Genomic DNA, 14,557 nt, shown 5'->3' on the forward strand with positions numbered 1-14,557 from the left:
TCTCTGATGTACTTCACTTAATATGATAATCTCTATATCCATGTTGCTGCAAATAGCATTATTTCATTCTTTTTTATGGCTGAGTAGTATTCCATCATATATATATGTACCGCATCTTTATCCATTCATCTGTCGATGGATATTCAGGTTGCTTCCATGACATTATGCTAAATGAAATGGGCCATACACAGAAGTACAAATATTATAGGATTCCACTTATATGAACTCCGTAGAATAGTCACATTCATAGAGACTGAAAGTAGAATGGTGGTTGCCAGGAGCTGGGGGCAGGGGGTAATGGGGATTTATTGTTTAAAGGGTACAGAGTTTCAGTTTGCAAGATGAAGAAAGTTCTGGAAATGGATGCCGGTGATGGTTATATAACCATGTGAATGTACTTAATGCCACTGAACTGTACACTTAAAAAATAATTGCTTAGCCACACCCCCCCCCCCCAAAAAAAAGAAGTAAATGATTGGGATACAGCTAGATAGAAAAACCTAGCATGGACATACAAGATTTGAACCATATACTATATACATGAACTGTATACTAATTAGACCTGTGAGACATCTGTTGAACACTCTACCCAACAACAGCAAAATATGTATTCTTCTCAGGTGCATGTAGAACATTCAGGATAGGCTGTATGTTGAGTAATAAAACAAATCTCGATAAATTTTAAAAGATTGAAATTTCACAGAGTATCTTTTCTGATCATAATGGAATGAAATTAGAAATTAATAACTGAAGGAAAATTCACAACATAACATAACAAAACTATGGGAGGTGCTGAAAAGCAGCTCTCAGGGAAATTTATAGCTGTGAACACCTACCTTTATAAAGAAGAAGAATCTCAGGACTTCCCTCACGGTCCAGTGGTTAAGACCCCGCTCTTCCAGTGCAGGGGGTGCAGGTTTGATTCCTGGTCGGGGTACTAAGATCCCACACGCTGTGCGGTGTGGCCAAAAGATAAAAAAAAAGAAGAAGAAGAAGAAAAATCTCAAATCAGTGATCTAACCGTCAACCTGAAGAAAGTAGAAAAAGAAGAGCAGACTAAGCCTAAAGCAGTCAGAGGAAGGAAGTAATAAAGGTCAGAGCAGAAATAAAGGAGATAGAAGAATCAGTAGAGAACATCAGTGACACCAGAAGTTTGTTCTTTGAAAAGATCAGCAAATCTACAGATCTTTACCTAGATTGACAAAGGAAAAAAAAAAAGGAGACTAAAATTACTAGAATCAGGAATAAAGGAGAGGACGTTACTAATGACCTTATAGAAATGAAAAGGATTAAAAGGGAATACTGTGAACAGTATACCAACAAATTGTTTAACGTAGATGAATTTGACAAATACCTCAAAATACACAAACTATAAAAATTAACTCAAGGACTTGCCTGGTGGCACAGTGGTTAAGAATCCGCCTGCCAATGCAGGGGACACGGGTTCGAGCCCTGGTCTGGAAGATCCCACATGCCGTGGAGCAACTAAGCCCGTGCGCCACAACTACTGAGCCCATGTGCCGCAACTACTGAGACCCGCGTGCCTAGAGCCTGTGCTCTGCAACAAGAGAAGCCACTGAAATGAGAAGCCGGCGCACTGCAACAAAGAGTAGCCCCCACTTACTGCAACTAGAGAAAGCATGCACGCAGCAACGAAGACCCAATGCAGCCAAAAATATAAATAAATTAATTAATTAATTAAAAAAAAATTAACTCAAGAAGAAAGAATATCTGGGACTTCCCTGGTGGTCCAGTGGTTAAAGACTTCACCTTCCAGCGCAGGGGGTATGGTTTCGATCCCTGGTCGGGGAGCTAAGATCCCATATGCCTCGCCGCCAAAAAAACAAAACATAAAACAGAAGCAGTATTGTAACCAAAAAATTCAATAAAGACTTTAAAAATGGTCCACATCAAAAAAAAAAACTTTAAAAAAAAAAAGAAAGAAAATCTGAGTAGACCTATAGCAACTAAAGAAACAGAATTAGTAATCAAAAACTTTCAACAAAGAAAAGCCCAGGGCCTGATGGCTTCACTGGTAAATTCTACCAAACGTTTAAAAGAAGAATTAACAGCAGTCTTTCTCAAACTCTTCCAAAAATAGAATAGAGAACATTTCCTAATTCATTCTGTGAGGCCAGTATTACCCTGATAACAAAGCCAGAAAAAGACATCACAAGAAAACTACAGACCAATATTTCTTATGCAAAAATCCTCAATAAAATACGGACAAACAGAATCCAGCAGCAAATAAAAGGAATTGTGCACCATGACCAAGTCGGATTTATCCCAGGAATGCAAAGTTGGTTCAACATATGAAACTTAAAGTAATACACCATGTTGTGGAATAAAGGGGAGAAACCACAAAATCATCTCAGTGGATGCAGAAAAAGTGTTTGACAAAATTCAAAACCCATTCATGATAAAAAAAAACACTCAACAAACTAGGAATAGAAGGGAACTTTCTCAACCTTATAAAGGGTATCTGTGAAAACCCACAGCTACCATCGTACTTAATGGTAAAAGACTAGGTGCTTCCCCCCCAAGATCAGGAACAGGAAAGGATGCCCACTCTCACCATTTCTATTGACATTTTATTGGAAGTTCTCGCTAGGGCAGCTGGGCAAGAGAAAGAAAAAAAGGCATTGAAAAGGAAGAAGTAAAACTGTCTATTTGCAGATGACATGATTGCTATCTAGAAAACCTTCAAGAATTCACATAAACACCTTTGGAGCTACTAAACAAATCCAGCAGATTTACAGGATACAAGGTCAATATAAAAAGCAGTTGAATTTCTCTATACTAGCAGTGAAACTCTGAAAATGAACATAAGACAACATTTCCATTTATAATAGCATCATAAAGAATAATATATCCGGGGGAATTGCCTGAGGGTCCAGTGGTTAAGACTCCTCACTTCCACCGCAGCGGGCATGGGTTCGATCCCTGGTCCCTGGTGGGGGAACTAAGATCCTGTGTTCTGCGAGGTGAGGCCAAAAATAATAATAATAACATATCTGGAGAAAAGCATGGTTCGGAAGGATACATGCACCCCAGTGTTCATTGCAGCGCTGTTTACAGTTGCTGAGACATGGAGGCAACCTAGGTGTCCATCAACAGATGAGTGGGTAAAGAAGATGTGGTACGTATGTACAATTGCATGTTACTCAGCCACTAAAAAGAGTGAAATAATGCTGTTTGCAGCAACATGGATGGACCTGGAGGTTACCATACTTAGTGAAGTAAGTCAGAGAAAGACAAATATATGGTGTCGCTTATATGTGGAATCTTAAAAAATGGTACAAATGAACTTACTACAAAACAGAAACAAACTCACAGACTTAGAAAACAAACCTACATTACCAAGGGGGAAGGGTGGGAGGGAGAGATAGACTGGGAGTTTGGGACTGACATGTAAACACTGCTATATTTAAAATAGATAACCAGCATGGACCTACTGTATAGCACAGGGAACCCTGCTCAATATTCTGTAATAACCTAAATGGGAAAACAGTTTGAAAAAGAATAGGTACATGTATATGTATGACTGAATCACTTTACACCTGAAACTAACACAACATTGTTAATCAACTATACTCCAATATAAAATAAAAATTTTTTAAAAAGAATAAAAGACTTAGAAATAAATTTAACCAAGGGGGCACAAGGCTTGTACACTGGAAACTACAAACATTGTGAAAGAAATTAAAATCTAAGTAAATGGAAAGATCCTTTGTTCATGGATTAGAAGTTTTTATGCATGCTACAAAGTGGATGAATCTTAAAAATATTATGCTAAGTGAAAGATGCCAGACATAAAACTCCATCCTAAAAGACTTCAGTCCTCCAAAGCTGAAAGCGGGTGTAAAACTGATGCTCTCAGCTTTGCCAAGTGGCAAGAACATCAATGCTGTGGCTCCCAGTTTGATCAAGGACTGAAATCTCGAGCATAAATCAGTATTGCCCAACCCTTTACATTTTTTTCTTTAACATCATTTTTTATTGGGCTGTACTTCACGTAAGATAACAGTTCACCCATTTAAAAATGTACATTTTAGTGTCTTCACAGAGTTGTGCAGCCATCACCACAATTAGTTTTAGAGAATTTTCATCAATCTGAAGAGAAATCTTGTACCTGTTAGCAGTCCCTCCCCATTTGCTGTAGGCAGCCACGGATCTACCTCCTGTCTCCATAGACGTGCCTGTTCTGGGCACTTCATGGCACTGGAATTACACAGCGTGCGGTCCTCTGTGGCTGCCTCTTTCATTGAGCATAATGTTTTCACAGTTCACCTATGTTGTAGCATGTTCTCCACGTGTCACTCCTTTTACGACTGAAAAGTATTCCACTTTGTGGACCACCTGTTGTCGTCCCATCATCTGCTGACGCTGTCTGGTTGTCATGGCCGTTACATACGATGCTGCTGTGCACACTGCGTACGAAGGCTTTGCATGGACATAAGTAATTTTCTCAACCTCCTGTCTGTCTTTTACTTGGCTGCCAAAGTGGTTTGAAATTGTGATCTGGTTATTTCTCTTTAAGCTGCTTCTCCTTTGCCATTTGGTTAAAGCCTCAAATCCTTGGTGTGGAGAACAAGACCCCTTACAGTTGATCTGGCCCCTGTGTAGTCTTATCGGCTTCTCCACAATCACACCTTGGCCGCTGGTGCCCCCCATCCTGTCACTTCACCCCCTCCATCTGGGGAGTGTCTGCTCCTTCAGCTTCGAAGTCAGCATCTGTGCAACGTTGCCTTTGCCCTGCTCCGCCCCCACAAGGGTTCATCCCTAATGTGCACCCCCTCCTCCCAGAGCCCCGGGAGCCTAGTTCTTCCTTGACTTGAACCCAGTCCAGGGCAGAGTGCTTTCTGTATATCAGGGCTTTTTTTTGGGGGGGGGGGGAGGGCGGTCTTTGTAATTCATTTTCCCTGTGTTACAGAACCCCACGTGATATATCCCAAGGATACTGAAGTTGTCAGTCTGTGTGTGTGTCTTCCTTTCTAGACTGTGAGCTCCTTAGAAGGGCCTGTCTTTCCCAGCATCCAGCAGAAGGCCCTGCACATGGCAGAGCTGAATGACTGTCTGAACCTATATGTTGAATGTCACGGGATACCTTGGAGGTTCATTTTTAGAACAGTGGTTCTCAGGCTTGTATGCAAAAACCTGTGAAGATTGTGGGAAAAGTGCAGATTCCTGAGAACCAACCCTCAAGATTTATAATTCGAGAGGTGCGTTGGGAGACTCTGGAATCTGCATTTTTACAGGCATTGCACTTGATCCATAGACCATGCTGTGAGAATCACACATAGAGTAGTGATTAAGCCCTTGGACTTGAGTGTCAGGTAAGGTTTGAATGTCAGCTCTGCCTCTTACTGTGTGACCTTTTGCAAATTACTTAGCCTCTCTGGGCCTCAGTTTCCTCCTCTGTAAAATGGAAGCTTAAGTGAGGCAGTTGTGCACATTTCCAGCATATGCTATGCGTTTAACAGATTTTAAAAGTATTATTTTTCTATGTTATTGCATGTCATCTTGTAACATAAGCTTTAAATTTTCCTAGACCATTACCCTTAAATTGAGTAATTTTAGATAATTAGAAAGTACCTCCCCCTTGATTATGGCATTTTGCCATGTAGCAAGTTGATTAAAAATTAAGTAACCAAGTTGATTGAGGTAATTCAAGCATTAAGTCAATGATTTAACTAATGTCTCTTGGTTCCCTCCATTTAAATTCTCTGATTCTGTGGTTTTAAGGTACATTGTATTAAGTTAAAAAAAAAAACCACAAATCAATTCCTTAAGATCCTCAATTAATAATTTTAATTTTTTTTTGTTTACTGGGTACTTAAAATGCAAGGGGAAATATAATGCAAAACAGAATGGTTAGCCATACATAAAGAAAAACCTTTTTATACATATTGGGCAGTCTGTGCTACAAACCCGTTTCCCCCCTTCCTTACTTCCTGTGGACACTTTTGTAATGATGTCTATGTATGGCTTTTTTGTTTGTCTGGCTTTTGTTTCCTGTGAGACTGGTATCTGTTTTGCTGTTTAGAAGTAGATAGGATGCTGGTTCTTTTATTTCAAGGTCTGTGAGTTAAAATTGGACATAATTTTATATGCATAATCTTTTTAAGCTGAAAGATATATCTGATAGAGCTCTTAATTTGTCAAGAGCCACGTAAGAAGTGCCAGAGCCCTTTCCTTATCGAGCTGTAAGTATGGATGAGTTTACCCCTCCTTGAAGCCAGCAGTGTGGGACCAGTCTTTGGTCTCTGACTTCCCACAATCAGCAGGAGAGGGCAGGCTGTGACACTGGACTGGCTCACTAGAGCAGGAGCTGTTACGTGACACTTAGCACATTCTGCACTCTCAGGCCCCAAGTGCATCGTTAGTGCTGGGACTGCGCGTGCTTTATGTCGTAGGAACTGTCTAATCAACAGAGATAGATTCCCTAATACTCATATCATCTTCCGCTAACTCTCTTAAGAGTCATCCTAAAATAATTGTACTAATCACTGTAATTTCATTAACCATCCATTACAAAACAAGCCCTTGTGAGTTGGCCTTTTATCTGACAAATACATTTTTTCTCTTTTAAATTGCGCCCTGCCACCAATTATTCACTGAAGTTTTAGAATACTAGAATATTACCCTTGAAGGGGACTTGACGATCTAAGTTAACTGTCAGGTTTACAGATGTGGGCCTGAACCCCTGCCAGGATCAATGACTCCCTCAAGGCTGAGCCATGAGTCTGTGGTATCACAGACAGCCTTCAGAACTATTGCTTTAAGGACTGAGTCTTTCTTCTTTTTTAATCAGTGCCTCAGCTTGTATACAATTGTGGGGTTTTTTTTATTTTTTAATTTTTTTTTAATTTGTTTATTTTTGGCTGCATTGGGTCTTCGTTGCTGAACACGGGCATTCTCTAGTTGTGGCGAGCGGGGCCTACTCTTCGTTGCGGTGTGTGGGCTTCTCATTGTGGTGGCTTCTCTTGTTGCGGAGCACAGGCTCTAAGCGCACAGGCTTCAGTAGTTGTGGCACGCAGGCTCAGTAGTTGTGGTTCGCAGGCTCTAGAGCACAGGCTCAGTAGTTGTGGCGTGTGGGCTTAGTTGCTCCGCAGCACGTGGGATCTTCCCAGACCAGGGCTCGAATCCGTGTCCCCTGCATTGGCAGACGGATTCTTAACCACTGAGCCACCAGGGAAGCCCTACAATTGTGTTTTAAAATTAATTTAAATATATAGATACCTCTAGTAGTTCTTTAGTGCTTATGGAGAGAAGTGATGCTCCGCTGCCCTATACCATCACCTCTGTAAATTCTGCTTCCCAGAGGCAGCTACTCCAGTTCTTTGACTGTTTCTTTAGGGAGTAACAATGTAAGATTGATGGTATGAGACTAACCAGGTAATAAGGAATATAACTCGTACTTTCAGTATACTTTTCTTTGGTTCTAAATTTTATATTTAACAGCTTCTGTTGTACTGTTGTTTTCTTGTTCTGGGAAAACCTAATTGAATACAATCAAGGAGCCTCTAAAGGTTAATTTAAGAGAGCTTTACTTTGAAATCTCATTGTTTTCTGATAAAATACCAGGCCTAGAGATGGATTAGTTAATCCAAAAGGTAATGAAATCACTTAATCTAGTACAAAATAGTTTTAATAAATGGGCAAAAGCTTTTAGTACTGCCTGAGGTAATGTAATCTCAAATAAACATTAAGAATGCACAGTTTTATTGAGGGATTTGCTCATTAGTGCTTGGGCCAAAGAAGGAAAGATTGTACATTTCATAGTGGAGGTTAATGGAATCAGAAGAATTGATGGACTTGAATGGTTTAAAAGTGATGTTTTTATGTGCTATGCTTTACTTGCTTTCTAGCAATATTTCCTAATATAGAAATTAACTTATCAAATACATACTAAAGCTCTGTGCCAGGTAGTGTGCTGGGCATTGAAGCAGAAATCAGGAAATAGAAAAGTAGTTCCTGTTTCTGGAAGCTTGTGGACTAGTCAGTGAAATATGCATTAGTAATTAAAACTCAATATGGACTTCTGTGTATGGTTATGATAGGTTATCAGATCAAACTCTGCTGAGAATTGTTTTGTTTAAAATGCAAATATATATATATATATATGTCTGTGAAGGCACTGGGGACTAATGAAGGCAGCTGGGACAAATTTGGCAGGAGCCAAGATTGCAGGGAGAAAGAGATCACACTGAGTTGAGCTTCTGTTTACACTGCCTTTTTCAACCCTTGGAGCATTTGCCAGCTCCTGGCATGGGTCAGAGACCAAACAGAAAGCAGTGGTCCAGAGCTTGTTTGAGAGTCACTGAGGAGGGAAACTAAAATCTGAATTTGGAGCTATACTAAGGCAACAGAGATTTGAGGGTCCTAAATCCCAGGGAGAAGACAGTCTCAGAGTAGTGAACTCAACATTTGACTTAGCTCTTGTCCTCAAGGTATTTGTCGCATGCTAAGATGCATGGAGGTGGACCTGGAGAACTTCAGCAGAAATCTGCTGCTGAGAGGATAGAGACTTCAGCATAGCTTTTGTTCTCCTGGTACCAGGAAGATAAAAACCAAAAGTTCAAGACCAGCCAAGGGGGAGTGACCCTGGCAAACATCCTGGGAGTTCAGTAGAGCCCTCAAAAGAACTGTGCCTTACAGATAAAGGTTGACTGGAAAAGGCCAGCTTGAAATTCAGCATCAGAACTTTCACCTGCTACATCGAGGTGATCAGCTGCCAGAAGAAACTTAAAACCTTTCTGCAGGGAGGTGGCACCATCCAGCCCCTTATATTCTGATACCCAGTGTCTTGCAGTCCATCAGAAATACCAGTCGTGCCAGTAAACATGATCACATGACTGAAAATCAAGGGAAATAATGAGTAATATAGGGAGAAACTTCAGGTGATCCAGATACTTAGATTAGGCCTTTAAAATAACTGATTAATGTGTTCAAGAAAATAGATGAAGAGAAAGAAAATTTTACCAGAGAAATGGAATCTATAAAATAGAATCAGATGGAAATTTTAGAACTAAAAAAATACAATAGCTGAAATTAGGAATTCCAATACATGCACTTAACAACACGCTAGATACAATGCAAATTTGTGAATTGTAGGGTTGATCAGTTAAAAATATCCACAGTGAAGCACTGAGAGATGAAAGGTTGAAAAATAAGTAAGAAGGTGTCATAGATGTGGGACACAGTAGAAGATTTAATACGTGTGTAGTTGGAGTCCTAGGAGGAGAGGGAAGGACAGGAGTGTCCTACTAAAACTGCCAAAAATGAAAGTCAATGAGAAAAATCATAAAATAGAGAGAAAAAGTAGTAGCTTCAGAAGAGTACTGATAAGACTGGCAACTTCTCCATAGATGGACAAAAACAGAATTTATCACCAACAGGCCCACTCTGAAAGAAAAAGGGAAATTCTTTCAGCAGAAAGAAAATAATCCCATAGGGAAACAAAATTATAGGAAGGAATAAAGAGCAATGGGAGAAATAAGTGTATGGGTAAGTATAAATGAATATTGACTCTGCAGTATAATAAAAATGTCTTGTTTAACGATGTATTTAGGTTTAAAATATAAAACAAAAATGGCTCAAGAGGTTGATAGAAAAGTAAATGTCATTAACATGTTGTAAGGTCCTTGTATTGTCCAGAAAGTTATAAAATTCTGAATTTATGGTAGATATTAGTGAGTTAAGGGTCACATACCATAAGTCTCTAGGGCTGCACTGTCTGATACAGTGGCCATTGGCTGCATGTGATTATTGAGCACTTCAAATGTGGCCAGTCCAAATTGAGATGTGCTGTGATTATAAAACACACATCAGATTTTGAAGACTTAGGATGGGGAAAAAAGGATGTAAAACAACCCATTTAAAAATATTGATACATATTGAAATGATCATATTTTAATATATTAGATTGAATAAAACATATTAATATTATATGTCTTTTTACTGTTTTAATGTGACTGCTAGAAATTATACATTGGTAACAACTAAAACAATAATAAAAAATGGAAAATTAAGAGGCTAATAGAGGGGGAAATGGAGTAATAATAAATACTCGATTAATCCAAAAGAAGGCAGGAAAGGAGAGAAAAGGAACAGAGCATAAGGGTACAGAAGTAAATTTAAACCCAGGTATATTACAGTTGCATTATACATACATGGACTGAGTATTACAGCTAAAAGACCGAGATTTTCAGATTATAAAAAACAAACCCAATGCTGTTTTGCATATAAGAACCATCCTTTAACTGGAAAGACTGAAGAAGATAAAAGAATGGGAAAGATACTATGCAAGCACTAATCAAAAGTTGGGAGATCTATACTAACATCAGGCAAAGTACTTGTCACAGAAAGAAATATTACTAGGGATTTCCCTGGTGGTGCAGTGGTTAAGAATCTGCCTGCCAATGCAGCAGACATGGGTTCGAGCCCTGGTCCGGGAAGATCCCACATGCCGCGGAGCAACTAAGCCTGTGCGCCACAACTACTGAGCCTGCACTCTAGAGCCCGCCAGCCACAACTACTGAGCCCGCGTGCTACAACTACTGAAGCCTGTGCACCTAGAGCCCATGCTCTGCAACAAGAGAAGCCACCGCAATGAGAAGCCACGCACCGCAACGAAGAGAGTAGCCCCCGCTTGCCGCAACTAGAGAAAGCCCACGTGCAGCAACGAAGACCCAGCGCAGCCAAAAGTAAATTAATTAATTTTTTTTTTTTAAGAAAGGAAACATTACTGAAGTTAAAGATGGCACTTCATTATGATAAAAGGATCAAAACAAAAATAGCAACAACTGCAGTAGTCAGGGCAGTCTTGGGAAACAGAGTTGGAAGACTTACATTGCCCAGTAAGAAGATTTCACGGGCACTTATATCCTAAACTCATATGCGCCTGATAACATAGCCCCAAAGAACATAAAGCAAAACTGACAGAACTGAAAGGAGAAAAAGACAGTCTCTCAGTCATATTTGGAGGTTTTAACACACCTCTCTCAGTAACTAGTAGAAGAAGCAAACAGAAGTTTAGTAAAGCTATAGAAGATTGGAGTAACACAATTAACCAATTTGTCCTGACTGACAGCTATAAAATGCTGCACCAGACAACTGCAGATTGCCCATTCCTTCCAGTTGGCCACAGAATGTTGATCAAAATGGGCCATATGCTGAGCCTTATGTAGCAAGTCTCAAAAAATTTCAAAGAATTAAAATCCTTCAGAGCAAGTTCTCAAAATGAAAGGATAGATATGATCAGTAGATGCAGAAAAAGCATTTGATAAAATTCAGCAGCTGTTTCACTGTTTAATTTTTTTTAAAGGAACAAATTTCTAACAAATTAGGAATAGAAGCTGCTTTCCTTACTCTGATAAAAGGTATCTAGAAAAAAATAGTAGACAAGACATCAATCTTAATTGTGACATCAAGAGCTTTCTGCCAGAGATGAGGAAAGCAAGAAGACTGCTCTCACTTCTCTTCAATGTTGTACTGAAAGTCCTAGCTAGGTCAGTAAGGCAGAAAAAGAAATAAAAAGTGTAATGATTGAAAAGAAAGATATAAAACTGTTTATTTACAGACACAATTATGATGTAGAAAATCTAACAAAGATGCAGATATAAACATAAGAATCAAACAAAAATTTTTTAAAGATTTCATTTTTATTAGCATTTTAAAAATCAAGTACATAGGAATGAATCTAATTAATGCAAGCTGTATAGAACAGAAGAATATAAAATATCATTGTAAGAAGTTAAAGAAGACCTAAGTAAATGGCATGATGTGCTAATAAGTTCATTGATTGGAATGAGCAGATAATCTATAAAGTAAATGTAATCCCAATCAGAATATCAGCAGGGTTTTCTTTATTTTTTTAATGGAAATTGACCAGCTGATTAACATTTATATGGAAACCCACTTGGATAGATAGCCCGGGCAGTCTTGGAAAACAAAGCTGGAGGACTTGTACTACCCAATTGGAAGACTTCACAAGCACTTCATAAAAAAGGATATCCAATGGCCAGTAATAAACAGCTGAAAAAATGCTCAGCGTCATTAATCATCAGGGAAATACAAATTAAAACCACAATGAGGTGATGCTACAGCAGATTAGACACAGAATGGCTAATTCAAAAAGCTGATCATGCCTAGTGTTGGGAAGGAAGCAGAATAAGAACACTTAGACATTGCTGATGGGGTTGGAAAATGTTCCAGCCATTTTGGAGAACTATTTGGAAGTATCTACTGAAGTTGAATATTCATATATCATATGAGCAAGCAGTTTCACTCTCAGGTATATCTCAACCGAAGTGTGTACATGCATTCATCAAAAGACATGTATGGAAAAAAAAAAAAAAGACATGTATGAGGTTGTTAACAATCTTGGGTTGCTTGAAACCCCAGAAGTTGGCAAGATTAGTCTAATATGTGTCAGAATAATGGTTAACCTTTAGGAGGTCACAGGAGGCTTTCTGGGTTACAAGTACTAGGTAACTAGTACTTATGAAAAATGGAAAAAATATGAATTCCATCATATTTTCTACATAGACAATTTTGCCATCTGCGACTAAAGACAGTTTTAATTCTTCCTTTATAATCTAGATGCCTTTTATTCCTTTTTCTTTCCTTATTGTACTGGCTAGAAACTACAGTACAATATTGAATAGAAATGATGGAAGCAGATATCCCTGTCTTGTTACTGGTCTTAGGGCAGGGGTCAGTAGAGTTTTACTTAAAGGCCTAACAGTAAATATTTTAGACTCTGTGGGTCACAGGTCTCTGTTGCAACTATTCAACTCTGCCATTGTACCTTGAAATTAGCCATAAGTCAATACATAAATAAATAGGCGTGCCTATATTTTAGTCAAAATAGGCAAGAGGGTCATAGTTTGCTGATACCTATCTTAGGGGGAAGGCATTCAGTCTTTTACCATTAAGTGTACCATTAGCTCCAGGTTTTGTTGATGGCCTTAAGCTCCCTTCTATTCCTTGGTTGCTGAGAGGTTTTTTTGTTTGTTTTTGTTTTTTAGTCAGGAATTAGATGCCAGATTTTGTCAAATGCCATTTCTGCATCAATTGAGATGATCATGTGTTTTTTTTCCTTCATTCTGTCCATTTGGTATATTTCATTCATTGATTTTCATGTGTTGAACTATCCTTGAATTCCAAAAATAAATCCCACTTGGTCATGGCGTATGATCCTTTTAATATGCTACTGAATTTGGTTTGCTAGTATTTTGTTGAGGATTTTACATCATTGTTCATAAGGGATATTTCTCTGTAGTTTTGTTTTCTTACAGTGTCTCTGTCTGGCTTTGGTATCAGAGTAGTGTTGGCCCCATAGAATGAGTTAGGAAGTGTTTCCTCCTCTTCAATTTTTGGAAAAGTTTTGAGGAGGATTGGTGTTATTTCTTCTTTAAATGTTTGGTAGAATTCACCTGTGAAGCCATCCATTCCAGGGCTTTTCTTTGTTGGGGGGTTTTTGATTACTGATTCAATCTTCTTACTAGTTAAAGGTCTGTTCAGATTTCCTATTCCTTCATAATTCAGCCTTGATAGGTTTTGTGTTTCTAGGAGTTTGTCTATTTCATCTGGGTTATCCAATTTACTGGTGAACAGTTATTCATAGTACTCTCTTATAATCCTTTTTATTTTTGTAGAATCAATAGTAATACCCCTACTTTCTTATCTTAGTAATTTGAGTTTTCTCTCCTTTTCTTAGTCTTTCTAGCTAAAGGTTTATCAATTTTGTTCATCTTTTCAAAGAACCAACTTTTGGTTTTACTGATTTTTCTCTTTTCTATTCTTTATTTTGTTTATCTCTGTTCTAATCTTTATTATTTCCTTCCTTCTGTTAGCTTTTGGGTTTAATTTGTTTTTCTTTTTCTAGTTCCTTAAGATGTAAAGTTAGTTGGTTTGTTGATTTGAGTTCTTTCTTATTTCTGAACATTTAAGAGTTTATAGCTATAAATTTTCCCCCAACACTGCTTTTGCTGTGTCCCATAAGTTTTAGTTTTAGTATGTTGTGTTTTAATTTTCAATTGTCTTTTTTTTTTATCTAATCTGGGGGCCAGAGTTTCTTTTTTTTTTTTTAACTGAGTCTTTTAATTTATTTAGTTGCACTGGGTCTTACTTGTGGCGGGCAGGCTCCTTAGTTGCAGCTCGCAGGCTCCTTAGTTGTGGCATGCGATCTCTTAGTTGCGCACGCATGTGGGATCTAGTTCCCTGACCAGGGATCGAACCCGGGCCCCCTGCATTGGGAGCGTGGAGTCTTATCCACTGCACCACCAGGGAAGTCCCTCAATTGTCTTTAATTATTTTCTAATTTTCCTTGTGACTTCTTTGATCTTCCAGTTGTTTAAGGTGATTTATTTTTTAAAAAGTAGTAAACCAACCTTGTATTCCTGGGATAGACTCCACTTGGTTATGACGTATTATCCTTTTTCTGTCTTGTTGATTTGCTAAAATTTTGTTTAGAATTTTTGCATCTATGTTTATGAGGATATTGGTCTGCGGTTTTCTTTATGTCTTTAGCAGGATTTGGTATCAGGGT

General features: G+C 38.5%; 1 protein-coding gene across 5 annotated transcripts in view; it reads left to right on the forward strand.

The window, feature by feature from the left end:
* SPECC1L (sperm antigen with calponin homology and coiled-coil domains 1 like) overlaps positions 1–14,557 on the forward strand; it is a 121,200-nt gene that overhangs the window by 85,246 nt on the left and 21,397 nt on the right. The window lies entirely within an intron of this gene.

The sequence above is a fragment of the Balaenoptera musculus genome, chromosome 14 (assembly GCF_009873245.2).
Source record: "Balaenoptera musculus isolate JJ_BM4_2016_0621 chromosome 14, mBalMus1.pri.v3, whole genome shotgun sequence".
Lineage (NCBI taxonomy): Eukaryota > Metazoa > Chordata > Mammalia > Artiodactyla > Balaenopteridae > Balaenoptera > Balaenoptera musculus.